The 6,000-nt window shown below is 40.1% G+C and overlaps 1 protein-coding gene across 14 annotated transcripts in view; it reads left to right on the forward strand.

The window, feature by feature from the left end:
* The window catches only part of ALPK3 (alpha kinase 3), an 89,205-nt gene that overhangs the window by 70,076 nt on the left and 13,129 nt on the right, over positions 1 to 6,000 (forward strand). The window lies entirely within an intron of this gene.

Genomic DNA, 6,000 nt, shown 5'->3' on the forward strand with positions numbered 1-6,000 from the left:
GGTTCCTTAGAGCTGTGGAAACCTTGGAGGTACCATAGGGCAGGTGAGGGAGATTGGAGAGGGGAACATCAGACACCCTGCCTCCCAATCTCCATTTCAACCAGACAGATCTATTTTATCTGTTTTATAAACAGGTTTGCAAAAAAAAAAAAATTTTAGCTGGAAAAAAATGTTTCTATGGCTTAAAAAAGGTACTCATTTTTTTGTTGATGAAGAAACTGGTGCCCAAAGATAATCGATGACTAAGCCAGGCAGGTGCAGGGCATAATGGTGTTTCCCAAAGTAAGACCCCCAAACCACAGCAAAATGCTTTGAGCCAGCCTATAAACAAATTTTTAGTTTTATTTATAAATAGATTTGTTTTTACATTTGCCTTCTCTTTATTAAACAGATTTATAAAAGGATTTTTTTTTACAGTCATCTTCTGTTTATGACAAATCACTGATACTGGTTTTCCATTTGAGGTATTGTTATAAAGTTTCCTTTAAAAAAATACATGCAGGTAGGGAGTTCCCTGGTGGTCTAGTGGTTAGGATTTGGCGCTTTCACCACCATGGGCCCAGGTTCAGACCCCAGTTGGGGAACTGAGATCCCGCAAGCCACATGGCATGGCCAAGGAAAAAAAGAAAAATACATGCAGATAAACTAGACTGTATAAAAACTAAAATTTTTTTTATTCAGAGGACGCCATCAACATAGTGAAAAGACAACCCACAGAATGGGAGAAAATATTTGCAAATTATATACCAAGAAAAAAAATCACAGCAAGATACCACTTCCCATCTACTAGGATGGCTATAACAAAAAAGATAATGATAGCAAGAGTTGGCAAGGATGCAAAAAAATCTGAAACCCTCATACACTCCTGAAAGAAATTTAAGATGATGCAGCTGCAATAGAAAACAATGTCAGTTCCTCAAAATGTTATACGTGGAGTTACCATACCCAGCATTTCCACTCCTAGGTATATATATACCTAAGAGAAGTGAAAACATATATCCAAAAACCTACATGCAAATGTTCATAGCATCATTATTCATAATAGCCAAAGTGGAAACAACCCAAATGCCCATCAACCATTAAATGGCTGAATAAATTGTGTCTATACACATAATGGAATATTATTTGGCCTTAAAAAGAAGGTAGTACTGATAAATGCTACAATAATGACAAATCTTGAAAACATTATGCTAAGTAAAAGATGCCAGTCACAAAGAACCATATACTGTATGATTCCATTTATATGAAATGTCCAGAATAGGAAAATATAGAGAGACAGAGAGTAGAGTAGTGATTTTTTAAAAATATTTATTTATTTATTTGATTGTGCCGGGTCTCAGTTGCGGGAGGTGGGCTCCTTAGTTGCGGCTCATGGGCTCCTTAGCTGTGGCATACGAACTCTTAGTTGCTCATGCATGTGGGATCTAGTGCCCTGACCAGGGATTGAACCCGGGCCCCCTGCATTGGGAGCTCAGAGTCTTAACCACTGCACCACCAAGGAAGTGCCGATTAGTGACTGACTAGGGGTGGAGGGGGATGGGAAGATGGGGGTGGTGGGTAGAGGTGTGGGGTTTCTCTTTGGGCTGATGAAAATGTTCTAAAGTTGATTGCAGTGACGGTTGTACAACCCTGTAAATATACTAAAAACCATTGAACCATACTCTTTTTTAAAAAAAAATTAATTAATTAGGGCTTCCCTGGTGGCGCAGTGGTTGAGAGTCTGCCTGCCGATGCAGGGGACACGGGTGCGTGCCCCGGTCTGGGAGGATCCTACATACCGCGGAGCAGCTGAGCCGGTGAGCCATGGCCGCTGAGCCTGCGCATCCGGAGCCTGTGCTCCACAACGGGAGAGGCCACAACAGTGAGAGGTCCACGTACTGCAAAAAAAAACAAAACAAAACAAACAAACAAAAATAATTAATTAATTAATTTTCATTTTTGGCTGCATTGGGTCTTTGTTGCTGCACCCAGGCTTTCTCTAGTTGCAGTGAGCAGGGGCTACTCTTCGTTGCGGTGTTCAGGCTTCTCACTGCAGTGGCTTCTCTTGTTGCGGAGCACAGGCTCTAGGTGCATGGGCTTCAGTAGATGTGGCAGGCGGGCTTCAGTAGTTGTGGCTCGTGGGCTCTAGTGCGCAGGCTCAGTAGCTGTGGCGCACAGGCTTAGTTGCTCCGCGGCCTGTGGAATCTTCCTGGACCAGGGCTCAAACCCGTGTCCCCTGCATTGGCAGGCGGATTCTTAACCACTGCACCACCAGGGAAGCCCTGAACCATACTCTTTAAATGGGAAAATTGTATAATATGTGAATTTTGTCTCAATAAACTGTTTTAAAAATACATGCATTTGATTTCGGCTTCCAAAATCAGGTCAAGATGGAGTAACAGAGACCAGGTTTATCCTCTCACTTGAAGCAACTAAAAAACCAGAACAAACAGTATATGGCTCTTAAGAAATTGGGCATCAGGCAACAAAGGACAGTGATCCTTGAGAAATAGGAAACAAATGAGATGAGCTCTATGATTGACCCAACTTACTCATTGAGGGGGTTTCCAGGCCACAGTGCAGGAAAGGGGCATTAAGGTGGGGCCAGTAGATTTCCTGAGTTGAAAAGACAGAGCTTGGACTTCAGGAAAGCCAAGGTGGCTAGAGTTCACAATGCAGAGTACCAGAGGGGAGAGATCTGCTCCCGGGATCTGCAGAGGGTTCTCCTCCAGTATTCAACTGAGTTCTGATCAGTGAATGCGTATGAGGAAACTATGCAAGGCCTAGAAAAGAACCACTGAAAAGGATTAGAGAACAGTGCCCAGAGATCACACAGGGTCAGGAATAGTGTTTGCTCTCAATAGAGTGGAAAACCTCATGATTCACCGGATATTGTTTAGAGTACTAAGAAAGATCTTGGGTCAGTAATAGGGAAAAATTAACCACAGAATAAACCCTGCTCAGGCTCTACCTAACAAATTTTTAAAAAACTTGAAAGAGTCAAACAGAGCATCAGTTAACCATGGCACATTAAGTAGGCAAACAGACATGTAATTGAAATCTCCAAAGGAGAAGGAGGGAAGAAAAAATGCTTGAAGAAATTATATCCAAGAAATTCCAAATCTGATGAAAATTATAAACCCAAACATCCAAGAAACTCTACAAACCTACAGCACAAGAAACATGAAGAAAACCACACCAAAGCACATCATAATCAGAGAAAGCATTTGACGAAATTCCACTCCCATTTCTGATAAAAATTCTGAGCAAACTAGGAATAGAAGGGAATGTCCCCAATCTGATAGAGACCAGCTACCAAAAATCTACAGCTAACCTCATACTTAATTGGGAAAGACTGAGTGCTTACCCACTGAAATCAAGAACAAGGTAGGGGGCTTCCCTGGTGGCGCAGTGGTTGCGCGTCCGCCTGCCGATGCAGGGAAGACGGGTTCGCGCCCCGGTCTGGGAGGATCCCACGTGCCGCGGAGCGGCTGGACCCGTGAGCCATGGCCGCTGAGCCGGCGCGTCCGGAGCCTGTGCTCCGCAACGGGAGAGGCCACAGCAGAGGGAGGCCCACATACCACAGAAAAAAAAAAAAAAAAAAAAACAGGGTTGGAATGTCCATTCTCACCACTTTTATTCAGCATTGTACTGGAGGTTATAGCTTGTGCAGTCGGGTAGGAAAAAGAAATAAAAGGCATGTAGATTAGAAAGGAAGAAGCAAAGCTGTCTTTATTCACAGACAACAGGATTGTCTACATAGAAAATCCTATGGAATCTACAAAAAAACTAGTATAACTAATAAGTGAGTTTAGCAAGTTTGAAGGATACAAGCTCAACATACAAAAAACAAAAGTATTTCTAGATACTAACAATAAACAATCATAAATTAAAATTATAAATGTTATTTAGAATAGCATAAAACATATGAAATACTTAAGGATAAATCTGACAAAAGACCTGCAAACCTGTGCATGGAAAACTACAAAACATTGCTGAGAGAAATTAAAGAAGACAAATAAATGGAGCAAAATACCAAGTTCATGGATTGAAAGAGTCAATATTTTTAATGTATCAATTCTCCTCAAATTAATCTATAGATTCTAAGAGTATTCAATCAAAATTCTAGCAGAATTTTGGGATAGGAATCAAAAGATGATTCTAGAATTCATATGGAAATGTGAAGAACCTAGAATAACCAAGACGACTTTGAAAAAGATGAACAAAGTTGATGAATTTACACTACCTGTCTTTAAGACTTATTATAAAGCTACAGTAATCAAGACAATGTGGTATTGGCATCAAGACAGACAAATAGATCAATGGAATAGAATAGAGAGTACAGAAATAGACCTACATATATATAGCCAATTGATTTTTGACAGGGGTGCTAAGACAATTCAGTGAAGCAATAATAGTCATCTCAACAAATTCTTCTAGAACAATAGGATATCCATATGTAGAATAAGAAGGAGGAGAAGGAGGAGAAGAATAGGAGGAGGAGGAGGAGGAGCAGGAGAGAGAAACAAAGGAACTTTGATCCATGCCTCACATTATATTAAAAAATTAACTGAAAATAGATCATAAACCTAAATGTAAAGCCTGAGACTATAAAACTACTATATGAAAACGTAGGAGAAAATCTTTGTGACCTTGAGTTAAGTAAATTTTTTAGATACAGAACCAAAATCACAATCCATTTTTTTAAATGATAAATTAAACTTCATCAGAATTAAGGACTTTTGCTCTTCAAAAAGACTTGGTTAAGAGAATGAAAACATAAGTTATGATTAAGAGAAAAACTTTGAAAATCATATACCTGACAAAGGACTTGCATCCAGAATGTATTAAGAACTCTCAAAACTCAATAATAAGAAAACCCAGTTTAAGGGTGGGCTCAACATTTTAACAGATGTTTAGTTAAAGAAGATATGTAAGTGGCAAATAAACACATGGAAAGATGCTCAACATCATTAGTCATTAGGGAAATGCAAATTAAAACCACAAAGAGATACTACTATATGTCTGCTAGAATGACTAGAATTCAAATGATTAACCATACCAACCATATTGGCAAAGATGTGGAGGAACTGGAATGTTTACATACTGCTGGTGGGAATGGAAAAATGTACAATCACTTTGGAAAACAGTTTGGCAGTCTCCTAAAAAGTTAGATCTACCATATGAGTCACCCATTCCACTTATAGTATTTACCCAAGAGAAAAGAAAGCATACGTCCACATAAAGACTTGCACATGAATGTTTGAATGTTCATAGCAGCTTTATCTGCAATAGCCCCAAACTGGAAACAACCTAAATGTTCATCAACAGGTGAATGTATAAGCCAACTGTGGTATATCCACATAATGGAATACTACTCAGCAATAAAAAGAAATGAATGTGTGCAAAACCATGGATGAATCTCAAAATAAAATAATTACACTAAGTGAAAGAAGTCAGACAAAAAAATATGTACTGTATGATTCTATTCCTATGAAATCCTAGAAACTGCAAACTCATCTAGTGACAGAAAACAGATCATTTGCTGCCTGGGGATGACGGAAGGAATTACAAAGGGGTATGAAGAAGCTTTTGAGGGTGATGGGTATAATACGCTCACTGTGATACTGGTGATGGTTTCGTAGTGTATACATATGTTGAAACTATCAAATTATACACTTTCAACATGTTCTATTTATTATGTCAATCATACCTCTAATACCAGGCGGGGAAGGGTGGAGGAAAGGGATAGTCAGGGAGTTTGGGGTTGACATGTACACACTGCTATATTTAAAAAGGATAACCCACAAAAAAAAAAAAAAAAAAAAAAAAAAAAAAAAAAAAAGGGCTTCCCTGGTGGCGCAGTGGTTGAGAGTCCGCCTGCCGATGCAGGGGACGCGGGTTCATGCCCCAGTCCGGGAAGGTCCCACATGACGCGGAGCGGCTGGGCCCGTGAGCCATGGCCGCTGAGCCTGCGCGTCCAGAGGCTGTGCTCCGCAACGGGAGAGGCCACAGCGGTGA

Source organism: Physeter macrocephalus, unplaced genomic scaffold, assembly GCF_002837175.3.
Source record: "Physeter macrocephalus isolate SW-GA unplaced genomic scaffold, ASM283717v5 random_128, whole genome shotgun sequence".
Classification (NCBI taxonomy): domain Eukaryota; kingdom Metazoa; phylum Chordata; class Mammalia; order Artiodactyla; family Physeteridae; genus Physeter; species Physeter macrocephalus.